At 44.7% G+C, this 13,065-nt stretch overlaps 1 long non-coding RNA gene across 1 annotated transcript in view; it reads left to right on the top strand.

The window, feature by feature from the left end:
* LOC144819259 (uncharacterized) overlaps positions 1 to 8,822 on the top strand; it is a 124,019-nt gene extending 115,197 nt beyond the window's left edge. The window contains exon 3 of the long non-coding RNA XR_013607251.1: positions 8,652 to 8,822. This is a non-coding gene — a long non-coding RNA (uncharacterized LOC144819259). The remainder of the gene's footprint in view (positions 1 to 8,651) is intronic.
* Positions 8,823 to 13,065: the final 4,243 nt, after the last annotated feature.

Raw genomic sequence — 13,065 nt, 5'->3', positions numbered from 1 at the left:
TCATGTCTTCCCTGGACCGGAAACAAGCATCCTGGGACCGGTTTCGGATTCATAATCCTCATCAGCCAGGCTATCTTGAATCCAATGGCCAAGTGAACAAGGGACTCACGTCTGAGCATACCCTGCCACACTTAGGGCGAACAAAGCGATACAAAAGGGGATGATGGACGGAGCGTTTGAACAAATCAAACACTCACCCCCAGTCAACTGATCTGGGTTTAATCCATCACCATTCTTTAGTTCACTCAGCCACCCCAGTTCAGACATGGCTATATGCAAATCAGTCTGACCCTGTGCCTCATGGGAACAGTGCAGCACGAACTGCCAAGTCATGTCTTCCCTGGACCGGAAACAAGCATCCTGGGACCGGTTTCGGATTCATAATCCTCATCAGCCAGGCTATCTTGAATCCAGTGGCCAAGTGAACAAGGGACTCACGTCTGAGCATACCCTGCCACACTTAGGGCGAACAAAGCGATATAAAAGGGGATGATGGACGGAGCGTTTGAACAAATCAAACACTCACCCCCAGTCAACTGATCTGGGTTTAATCCATCACCATTCTTTAGTTCACTCAGCCACCCCAGTTCAGACATGGCTATATGCAAATCAGTCTGACCCTGTGCCTCATGGGAACAGTGCAGCCCGAACTGCCAAGTCATGTCTTCCCTGGACCGGAAAAAGCATCCTGGGACCGGTTTCGGATTCATAATCCTCATCAGCCAGGCTATCTTGAATCCAGTGGCCAAGTGAACAAGGGACTCACGGCTGAGCATACCCTGCCACACTTAGGGCGAACAAAGCGATACAAAAGGGGATGATGGACGGAGCGTTTGAACAAATCAAACACTCACCCCCAGTCAACTGATCTGGGTTTAATCCATCACCATTCTTTAGTTCACTCAGCCACACCAGTGTCTAACCCAGGGTGGTGTGGAGTGCAAAAAAGCGATGGATTTAGGCCCAGATCCTTGTACTGGGGTGAATGTTTGACATTGTTCTACATTCTGTCCATCAACTGTGTTTTTGCAATTTTACCCCGAGTGTGCTGGGGATGCTCAGACGTGAGTCCCAGGCTCTCCACACCACTGGAGTCAAGCTATCCAGGCTGAAGAAGGCTGATAGCCAGAAACCGGTCCTTGGATGCTTGATTCCGGTCTGGGAAAGACATGGCTTGGTCGTTCGGACTGGACTGTTCGCATGAGGCACAGGGTCAGAGCTGATTTGCATATAGCCAGTGTCTAACCCAGGGTGGTGTGGAGTGCAAAAAAGCGATGGATTTAGGCCCAGATCCTTGTACTGGGGTGAATGTATGACATTGTTCTACATTCTGTCCATCAACTGTGTTTTTTGCAATTTCACCCCGAGTGTGCTGGGGATGCTCAGACGTGAGTCCCAGGCTCTCCACACCACTGGAGTCAAGCTATCCAGGCTGAAGAAGGCTGATAGCCAGAAACCGGTCCTTGGATGCTTGATTCCGGTCTGGGAAAGACATGGCTTGGTAGTTCGGACTGGACTGTTCCCATGAGGCACAGGGTCAGAGCTGATTTGCATATAGCCAGTGTCTAACCCAGGGTGGTGTGGAGTGCAAAAAAGCGATAGATTTAGGCCCAGATCCTTGTACTGGGGTGAATGTATGACATTGTTCTACATTCTGTCCATCAACTGTGTTTTTTGCAATTTCACCCCGAGTGTGCTGGGGATGCTCAGACGTGAGTCCGAGGCTCTCCACACCACTGGAGTCAAGCTATCCAGGCTGAAGAAGGCTGATAGCCAGAAACCGGTCCTTGGATGCTTGATTCCGGTCTGGGAAAGACATGGCTTGGTAGTTCGGACTGGACTGTTCCCATGAGGCACAGGGTCAGAGCTGATTTGCATATAGCCAGTGTCTAACCCAGGGTGGTGTGGAGTGCAAAAAAGCGATAGATTTAGGCCCAGATCCTTGTACTGGGGTAAATGTATGACATTGTTCTACATTCTGTCCATCAACTGTGTTTTTTGCAATTTCACCCCGAGTGTGCTGGGGATGCTCAGACGTGAGTCCCAGGCTCTCCACACCACTGGAGTCAAGCTATCCAGGCTGAAGAAGGCTGATAGCCAGAAACCGGTCCTTGGATGCTTGATTCCGGTCTGGGAAAGACATGGCTTGGTAGTTCGGACTGAATGGTTCCCATGAGGCACAGGGTCAGAGCTGATTTGCATATAGCCAGTGTCTAACCCAGGGTGGTGTGGAGTGCGAAAAAGTGATGGATTTAGGCCCAGATCCTTGTACTGGGGTGAATGTATGACATTGTTCTACATTCTGTCCATCAACTGTGTTTTTTGCAATTTCACCCCGAGTGTGCTGGGGATGCTCAGACGTGAGTCCCAGGCTCTCCACACCACTGGAGTCAAGCTATCCAGGCTGAAGAAGGCTGATAGCCAGAAACCGGTCCTTGGATGCTCGATTCCGGTCTGGGAAAGACATGGCTTGGTAGTTCGGACTGGACTGTTCCCATGAGGCACAGGGTCAGAGCTGATTCGCATATAGCCAGTGTCTAACCCAGGGTGGTGTGGAGTGCAAAAAAGCGATGGATTTAGGCCCAGATCCTTGTACTTGGGTGAATGTATGACATTGTTCTACATTCTGTCCATCAACTGTGTTTTTTGCAATTTCACCCCGAGTGTGCTGGGGATGCTCAGACGTGAGTCCCAGGCTCTCCCCACCACTGGAGTCAAACTATCCAGGCTGAAGAAGGCTGATAGCCAGAAACCGGTCCTTGGATGCTTGATTCCGGTCTGGGAAAGACATGGCTTGGTAGTTCGGACTGGACTGTTCCCATGAGGCACAGGGTCAGAGCTGATTTGCATATAGCCAGTGTCTAACCCAGGGTGGTGTGGAGTGCAAAAAAGCGATGGATTTAGGCCCAGATCCTTGTACTGGGGTGAATGTATGACATTGTTCTACATTCTGTCCATCAACTGTGTTTTTTGCAATTTCACCTAGGGTTACAAACTCAGCATAAAAGTAAGGGGCAGTCCTAGCTTTTGCAAACATGCGAAATGCCTAACATGGACATGCAAGATCTGCCAAATATTAGCGAATAGGAAAACATTTTCAAACAAAGTATCACATGACAGAAACCTCAGTTTGCAATAACCCAACCCAAAGTAAATTATTAAGAATGTCCCAAATCCAATCTTTGCAAGCCGGACAAATTTATAATTGAAAAGCACAACCCATGTAATGTCAGAACATAAAGGAAACAGTAATAGATGCTGAACAAGATAAAAACATGTGCAAGGAAACTAAAGGTTAACGAGGTCCTGAACATTAAGTGACAATCTTAAACAAGGATCAAACCAAGGGAAATTGGCTTTGCGAGGCCAGTTTCAGGTGAAGAGGTCAGTTTCTTACAATGCACCTTAGAGTCAAGAAAAGGCTTAGTTAATAAGTGCATGAACAACGGAGCCCATGCAACTTTGTTCGTTTGGTTACCTCCACAGGCCTGCGTGATGGCAACACAAAAATGGAGGCACTGAAACAATGGACAAGACAGAATTTACAGAACCTCACTTCTTTATTAACATTTCGGAAGCAAATAAAAACTTGGCTCTTCAATCACTAAACTTGCCTCTTGCTGTCAGCGGATCCACAGCGCCGAGACACCTACGGGTATGTGTGCGCTCAATAAATCTATCAAAATAAATAAAATAAAATAAAAATTTACACTTTTTTACAAGCGTCAATAGCTTTGTACAAAACGTTTTTTTCTAAACAACTCCCATGCTAACTGAGATCTTGTATGGATCCTCCATTCATCAATTTAACCTATGGGCACCCAATTTTATAATTGAATAATGCGACTACATGTTTTCATTTAGTGAATTGCTGAGACGGAATCCTGATGAAGGCTATGCCGAACCGTGCGTAGTTCAAATATACACTCTCAGTTCCTGATCATTGCGTCTATCTCTTGACAATGTATTTTATAGTTAAGAATGTATATTCATCAATGCATGGTTTGTGAAACTGTCTTACATGTTTATTCACTGATTGCCCTGTTTCCCCAAAAAAGGTTTCTCTTTTCACTGTTAAAATTATGAAGTCCTACAATATTTGAATATTCAATAGATCAACTGGTTTGACTATATAGATATAAACAATGAAATAATAATTATATATTTAAAAAAACATATGCACATGTATGATAAAAAAACGTTTTTTAAATGTTTATCTAATAAATAAATATCTATTTTTGGATATAATTTGTGATGAGTGAAAGTCAATGATTTAGTTGCATTGAAATTGTGTTGCCTGTAACTAATGTAATAAACCTTGCCCAGGTTTACCTTTTTCACATTGGTCTTTTCCCTGTCAGGACAATATTATCCTGCACACAGGGGCCCCAGTTATTTTCGAAATATAGACTTTTGCGGACACCCAGGAGTCCCCAGTCCACAGGTTAAGAACCTCTGCTCTATATCTCTCCCGCCACTAAACAAAACCAACCAGCCCTACCAGCTCTATACCTACCTAAAGCCCTTCTTTACACGTCTTTGTCCCTTACCAAGCTTACTAGATATTTTACTTTCTTCCTTACATTTGGATGGACCGACCGGTCAAGCCTGCCCACTCACTGGGCCAGTGCTGCCTGCAAATGTCCCATTCTTTTACTCCTGACTCAACAAGTGCTCTGGCAAATCAGTTAATTCACTGGACCAGGGATCCTCGTCGCTTCCTCACTTTGACCTACTAATCCTCCTAGGTAAGTCTGCCCACTCCCACACACACGGTTTCCTTTTCTCAGAATCCTCTTGTTACTTCACTAACCACGATCAAACTTAACACATTAAAGCAAAGTTGACCCGAACTTTCCTTCTCTGGTAATTATAGAACCTCTTTAGATGTGTGTCATATCTGCCACCCCAGCCTAGTTTCTGTTGCAAAGCGTTGCTTTGAGTTCATGTTACTTGCAAAATATGAAATATGTAACTTATTCAGACAATAAATCATTGAATATGTCTTGTCCTCTACCACGTCATCATGTAATATCATGTGCATGACTGAATATGACAAACTGAAAGATAAACCTCCTTTTTTATCAAATGTCAAAGTTTTCCAATAGGGAGAAAAAAGCCCTGTAACTTGTTTAGGGAAGTTTGAAAAAAGTTTATCCTATGGAAAGATGTCTCTTAAAGAAGAAATACATGTATTGAAAGGAGAAACTGCTGGGCCTTGTTTGCTAAGTAATGTCACAGCTCAATTGATGGGACTGTTGGTCATGACGTTTCATGTGACAATGGAACAACATACACTAAAAGAGTTTCCCGTTTCAACAAAAGATCTTGGAAAATTAAAAGGAAATTCATTGCACATAAATGAAAAACTGAAACCAGTAGCACAAATGCACAGGAGAGTCCCAATTAACATGCAAGGTAAAGTTGAAGAAGAAATTAATTATTTTCTTAAGCAGGATATAATTGAGCCTGCTACAGGTCCAACACCTTGGGTGTCTCCGATTGTAGTGGTGCCGAAAGAGTACACAGAGCAGTCCGCTTACTTCCTTACCTCTAATCTTGAGCAACTGACTAAACTAGAACTCTCATGTGAACTTTTCTATTTGTGACATCAATACATCTTCCCCTTTCTTGACAACAAAGGAAAACAATGCTGTGTCTATGCATAGCAAACAAAAAAAACAACAACAAAAAAATGAAGAAAAAGGGAATAAATCATCAACATTGTTCAATCAGTCTTTAAGGTCTGTGTGCCCTTCCTGTTCTTCAAGAGAAATGCAGTCATTGACATCATCCGCTTCTCTACACATTTCATTTGAAGGGCGTATACATTTCTTGAAATGTGCCTGTTCCTTTTTATCAGCTTTGGGATGGAAGTCTATGAGCAGATTTCACCCGTCTCCTTTGGAAGTGACTAGGGTGAAGGGTTCAGCTATTACTGCTCAGAATGAGGATAAGGCAAGCGTGGTGCTCTATGTCTGTCCAAATAAATATTTTATTAACAACAGCCAGGCTCCGCATCATTACAGACATCTTTGAACTCCTCTCGTTAGCAAGAAAAAATAACCTGCTACGTGCCCTTACATACTAGAAATTAGCCATTGGGTTGACTTGGAGGAAACAAAAGAAGGTGTAGAAAGCAACCTAATATCCAGTAGGCCATCTCAGCAAGCTCCATCACTTGGGTCATTTTGTGTTATGTCTCAGTGATCTTCATAGACAAAGAAGTAATGCCCCTGGTCATCTCAAGCCCTTATTGTTGATATATGAAATGCATTCCACTTTATTCTTAATGGAAACCAAGCCCAAAGGATAACTCAACAGTATCTCCTTTAAAGAACTATACAGCACTCCTATCCACACAATTTCTCCCTGTCCTTCCACAAGCATTCTCAGGTTCCTCCCACCAAATTTGAAACGCCGACCCACCTGCGTTGAGGACCAACCCTTAAACAAATGCTGCTTTGCTTCTATCCCTCAGACTCTGTGCCCTTTTGGAATTAATGTATATACCACCTCTGTTGATGCCCTTTTTAAAGCACGTTGATACACTCTGGGGCATGGTTCACGCTATTAAACTGGTAAATATAATTAATTCTTGAACCCATCCATATTTGTTTGGACTTTTAAGTACTCCAGTACTGATGCTGAACTTCATTCACAACCCTGCTCACGCACTCAGTTTAGTAACGAAGAGTCATTTTCCTCAACTCGTCTGTTCCAAGAGTTTGAGATCGTATACTTTAACCATCCTGATTTTGTTCTGCTTCTAGTTCAGGTTATTCATCTCTTACCACACTAACATTTATAATGCCAACACACACCTCTCACTGGTGTAAAAATGTGTTTAATGTATCCGGACTGCCTGGTGCTTAGTTATTTCCCTACCTTAGGCCTACATAAACCTCCCTACGACAAGCCAGATCCCCCTCCTGGGTCAGTTCAACGCACTCCTCATGTCCTGTTAGGGCACATTGCATGGCTTTACAGCAGTGGTCCACTCATAGTGTTACTTGAAACGGAAGACACTGAGCAGCATTACTGGCACCCTAAAGCAACCACTTACTCTCTGCTGGTGAAGGGCATATATTCAGCAGCAGATGGATCCAGACATACAAGCACTGGCTGTGCCAACATGTGGCAAACACTCTTGAATTTGTGAGTAAATTGAAGTGAACGTCATCAGACTGCCGGGTCAGTGCTTGTCGTAAAAAGTATCCAACATGGGTGCAAACGCAGGTGAAGTGTCCTTGCTTCTCCCAAGAGACCAGTTCTTGTTTTCTCCCCATCATGTTTAGTTAACAGAAAGAAGTGTACCCAACAAAGCACAGTTTAGTCCATTTGTATTTTCTTTATTATCTTCCTTTATTTCGACATCAACATATGGTCATAAAACAGGCAAGACATGTTTTTCCTCTAAAGCAAAAGCTTTTGGAACTTCCTCAGCGCTTTAAGGTCAGAAGGCAAAAATATTGTTTGGACCCTTCATCGAAAATTAATCTTCGGTGATGGACTAGCGTTCCAAATAATCCAAAATCTCCCACTTTATAGCAGAAGTGATGAACTGAACTGTCTGGATTTTAATCAGAAGAGGATGGACTCCTGGTAGTGGAGAAGTGCTCCACATAGTTCGGTATACCGCCATGATAAGCGGCCCGAGACGGTCTATTCGTCCTCCCCGGAAAAGGCCAAAGATTAAGGTTCTTTTTCGATCACGGATCCGAACGATATGTTGATGTCGAAATAAAGAAGTAAATAAAGAAAATACAAATGGACTAAACTGTGCTTTGTTCGGTGCCGCTCCTTCTGTTAAATTTTTGAACGAATTTGTAGCCAGTGGCACCAAAGGGTGACAGGTACTGGAGTTTTATGCACGACCACTATTTTTCACAAGACAGCAGTGAGAGAGTGATGTTTGCATTTACCATATTTAGTTACGTAGCGCTGTGAACCTTACGGGATCCAATACACACAGTAGTGAGGATAACAACAGATATGTAACTAACTCCGACCTAGGGCATTATGTGAACAGTTAAGGGCCTTGTGTACACCCTGGTGGCTGGAATGTGACGAGGGCGCAGCTCTTGACCTCTGACCCCCTAGGGAGGACTGTCCTCTGCAGAGGGATGTGAAGGGAGCCGGCCCGCCTCAGCTCTCCTTTTACTTAAATCCCTGCCACCCCCACGTCCCTTCTTTCTCCTTCCATCTCTCCAGTAGGGACTGCACGCTCCCTCCATTCACGGCTCACAGACACCTCTCTGCACCTTATTTCATATCTTTTTTAAAGTCTCCGTTGGAATTCTCCTGCTTCTCTCTTGCCTTCCCACAAACTCTCCCTCACACCGGTGCTTTCAGCTCTGTCACCCCTTCTATTCTAGTGCAAAATCTGTTGTCCAGCGTGATATCCTGTCTCTCATTGGTCAGTGATTACTGAGGCAACGAGAGGAAGACAGTGTCTGTAAAACACGCATGTCCACAGCTCCTGGGTGTGGACTGTGGTGAAATGCATCCTTTAGTACAGGATCCAGAGGGCCAAGAGGGGGCAGACACCGGTCACAAGGGGGACAGGGAAACTTGTGTCTGTTTTTTCAGCCGTCACAAATGTAGACCTTTAGGAGACACATTCATGATGCACTTTATTTCTTTAACAGAAAAATGTAAACCACCCTCAGTGGAAAACCTGCTGGCTCCAAACAACAGATTATTTTATGGGAGCACCGAATGGACGTGGGTGAGCTGTGCTGCAGGGTACCAGCCGTCCCACCCTGTGATACAGTGCATTAGAAATGGCTCCCAGAATGTCTGGAGCGAAGATGTCCGCTGCCTCGGTAAGTGTTTCAAAGAACTTCACAATAATGTCTGTTCTAAGCACTGACAATGACATTATAGCACCGGTACTGCTATACAGGAATGTCTTTATTATATTTGGTTATTTAAAACCTTTTTCCAACACTACAACATGAATATCATGAATGTAAGTCTGCAATACAAAACTAGCATAAAACAATTTGTTTAAATTATATAAAATTGTGTAGAATTTGAATAAAATATCACTATTCTTTACATTCCTCCCGCCTCTTACAACATTCAACGTGCCATTTGCAGATTTTCTAAAGCCAAATGTTCATTGTATGCACTATTTACTTTTCCTTAACATTTACTATCACCGATTTGATATAAACAACTCTAAAACCAACACATTTTTAAAACCATTATTAATTCATTTCTCCCAGAGCTAGCAGTGTTAAACCTTTTGGTCTTATTTTTCCCATCACGTTTCACCAAGAATAAAATCATAAGATGGGAGCTTGTTATGTCCTCTTCTTAAAATATTAACCAAGCGATACTGAGCCATAGTCCTTTATCCTCTATCCTGCTGAGCCAGAAGGAACTGCTTTCAAGGCCAATGAATACATAGAAACAGGATTAAGTTAATATTATAGTGCATATGTAAGATACCACTAATGAGCACAGTTCTTAGTCCTTTGACCCTATATTATAAAATTCCTTGACACGTGGCATTATGAACTTTACTCCCCTAAAAGTAAGGGCAGCTGAGTCTCCACTTAGGCACATGATAACGGCGTGCCTGCATGAGCGTATTCCCATGTTCCTAAATAGTGATTTCAAGACTATTTTCCTTTGCGCCAAGGATACAGGAAAGATTCAGACTTTACACAGTTATGGATCTTTTTAAGGGCTCTCGTCCATGCACTGTTACCGACTTGACATCTAGGAGTTTGATCGGATCTCATGGGGTGGGGGCTTTGATCAACCCGGGGATTCTTTGATGGGGGAAGCTTTCTATTGTACGGGGAGGGGCAAGGATGGTATCGGCAGAGCTGGGTGTCGGCTTGGGAACGGGGAGGACAAAACGGGCACACGGGGAAAAAGGGGTTTGCATCTAAGGGCCGGAGATCATGAAAGGAAAGCAGGGAGGCGTCGCGCTGGGAACAGGATGAGGGCCTGGGGCAGAGCAGCGCCGGAGAGGGGTTTATGACTCAAGGCAGGTGCAAGCAGGGGGTGGTCAGCGTGCGGGCTTAGCGAAGGCAAAGGGCTATGTCAGGGGCCAGCGGCATGCAAAAGGGTTTGTTCTGATCGGGGCATCTTAAAATGGCGGGCGCGCACGACAAAAGTGTGGCATCAGGGAAGAGGCAAGATGGCGCAGATAATGTTCACCAAAACGCACTAATTTTCCACAGTCCTCCCTTTAACATATTCAAGACATCTTGCTGGTTCATTTTCTATTCGGTTCTACTGTGGTGAGCATGAGAAAGAAAACGGTAGGAACCCTAGATGGAAAAGAGTTGTAAACAATACATTTTGTGGTTTCTAGTTTTTTTTTTTTAGGAGGTGCACCTATTTGATAAAGCAGGAAAGTCATAGGAATGAAATACAAAAACGGCGAGCAGCAAGTACATATCATAACGTGAACTGGCAGGTTAATACATGTTTCAGATTCGGATTGGAGCAGGATCAATACAATGGCGGCTGGGAGAGAAATGAGGCGTAGCAAAACGGTGGTTGAGGATGTCGAATGTTCGAAGTTTTATGAGTTCTCATTGTTCTTTGTGGTCTTTCGTTGGCGCTGTTGAGCACCGGCGGTGGAGCTACAAGTCCAGCTCTGTTCTAAGTTCTGCGTTGCAGGGCACGACCCTTTCCTCGCGTTTCTGGTCGGAAAGGTCCTTTTCGCCCTGTGTCCTTTGAGGTGATTGTCAGAAAGTTCCGATGGAAGAAGAGCGTTCAAAACAGTCCATAGGGTAGGTCAGAGGAAAAAGGGGGATGGAGCAAGGCCAAATTGGGAACAAACTAGGGGAACGAGAGACTTCAAATGGGCGGGCGTGCGACGGAATTCAGAGAGCGGGGACTTGTCGAAAGGCACTGGACGTCGAGCAGGGGCATCAGGTCGACCCTTTCTTTTCATGCTGTCGAAAACAGTGCCTCGTCCTGCAGCTCCTTTCAGTCGTGGTCTCGCCTTGGCTAATGTCGCAGGTGTCCCTTAGTCTGCAGTCGGGCCTCGTGCTCCCACATCCGGTCCTTCTCTCCTCCAACAGCAGTACCCTTAAACAAGTTTGAAAAGACAGTCTTTAGAAAATTTGCAGATGAAGATAATCAAAAAGTCTATTTCTCTCCCAGCTCCAGGCAAAGAATGAAAATGTCCGTTATATTTAACGTTCACAACTGGCATATGAATGACCGGTGGCGGACCTGTTGGATTTATTATGACTTTCCTTCATAATCATTTATTACAGGCATGACAGTTCATCTGATGGTAACCCACCTTCGGGAGACAAATCTGGCAAAGATATGCCGTTCTCTAGAGTTTCACATTTACAAAAGGGTACAGTGAGTCGTCAACATGGTACTACACAGGTATTTTGCTGAGAGACGAACATGGCTAAACATTTCCTTTCTATCGGTGCATCCTGTTTTTCAACTACTGCGGGGTTCATTTTGATGATTTCTTTACCTTGGTCTAGTCTGTTAACCTTGTAAAACATCATTCTGGGTCCTACGTAACCTTTTACAGCCCGGTTACTTAACTAGGAAGGACAGGGGTTTTATGGGAAACAACCAGGGACATAGACAGGGGAGGTAACGGGGGTGATCGTTTTTCTGGTTTGGGTATTGCGACGATTCGGGGAGGGGAGGGTCGCGTATTCTGAGGTCCTTGTTTTATACTATAGGAGCCGTTGACATGTAGTTCCCTTATTTCGGGCCAGATTAGGGAACCTCTGTCGTCTTACCTGTCCTTTCCCTTACGGCCCAACCTGGGTTCATTGACTTCTAGCGGAAAAGGAGAGGTAATGACGCGGCCTCAGGGTGATTGTATTAAAGACAAGCGTTTGTGCAAATACTGACGGTATTTGAAGCCAATTAGGTGGTGTGCTAGGGGTGGCAATCTGCCAATTTCGGGGCTAACCACTCGGAAGAGTGGTAGTGCAAAAATAGAGAGAGAGAGAGAGAGAGAGAGTGAGAGAGAGAGAGAGAGAGAGAGAGAGAGAGAGAGAGAGAGAGAGAGAGAGAGAGAGAGAGAGAGAGAGAGAGTGCAACGGCAGGCTAAATAGTACACGTGCAACAGAGAGGGCGGCAGTGCATTCAAGAAAGGCTATTTAGTGCATTACACAGTAAAGGGTATTCACGAGTCCGCGTTAGAATCTTGTAATCATGCAGTTTGAGCATTAGACAGGGTAGAGGGGACGTGCTTTGAGAAAAGGAAAGAAGAAAAAAGGAGGTACCATTTTGTCGCACTTTCTCGCATTCTCGGTCCTTTGACCAGTTGGGTCAACGCCTCAGTCACACACACACACATTCCCTCACAGTTTCGCATCATACGTGACATGGGTTCATTCGTCCGGTCTGGTTTAAGGGTGATCACTTTTTATCAGGTTGTGCTAATTTTTTCGGGTTTGTTCGATACGTGAGTAGTTTGCAGGCGTGCTTAGACACCACCCTGCGGCGCTAGTCCGTTTCGTGTATTTAGACATGGCAAGGTCTCAGATCTTCGCCACACCTTGGCTGTAATCTCTGATGTAACCTGCAGAGGGAGGAAAAAAGGGGGGGGGGTGGGGGAGACAGCATTCGCGCGCATTCAAATACATGGATTCATAAGTCCTTTACTTACCTCTTACTCGTCTTTCCTCCTTGGGGCAGGGTCCCCGGGGATATAGTTTTCGGAGTCGAGGGGGGGGTAGTGTGTTCATGTAGGGCGTGTGCGGGGAAACATAAAAAGGAAACCAGAGGTGCCTAGTGCGAGGTATCTAGTCAAAGGATATATCTCACTATCGGGATCCTTAAACCTCTTTCAACGCCGTGGCGTTCTAAAGTTCTTCGGTTCTTGGGTCCCTGCTACTTTGGAACGTTGTACTTTACAATATTTACATTATTTCATTTCACCCTCCTTTTACATTCCCTCATTTACACCATTCGTTTTACCCATCCTTGGAAGTCACGGTCTTCCTCTACGCGAGAGTTCATGAGTCAGTCGCGTACTTTTAAGACGGAGTGTCGTGTTGTCGATCCGATCCGTCCTCCAGGGCTGGGCAACCATCTTCCTTTAACCTT

The sequence above is a fragment of the Lissotriton helveticus genome, chromosome 2_1, assembly GCF_964261635.1.
Source record: "Lissotriton helveticus chromosome 2_1, aLisHel1.1, whole genome shotgun sequence".
Classification (NCBI taxonomy): Eukaryota; Metazoa; Chordata; class Amphibia; order Caudata; family Salamandridae; genus Lissotriton; species Lissotriton helveticus.
Note: the sequence above shows the minus strand (reverse complement) of the source record. Positions and strands in the feature narration are given on the sequence as shown.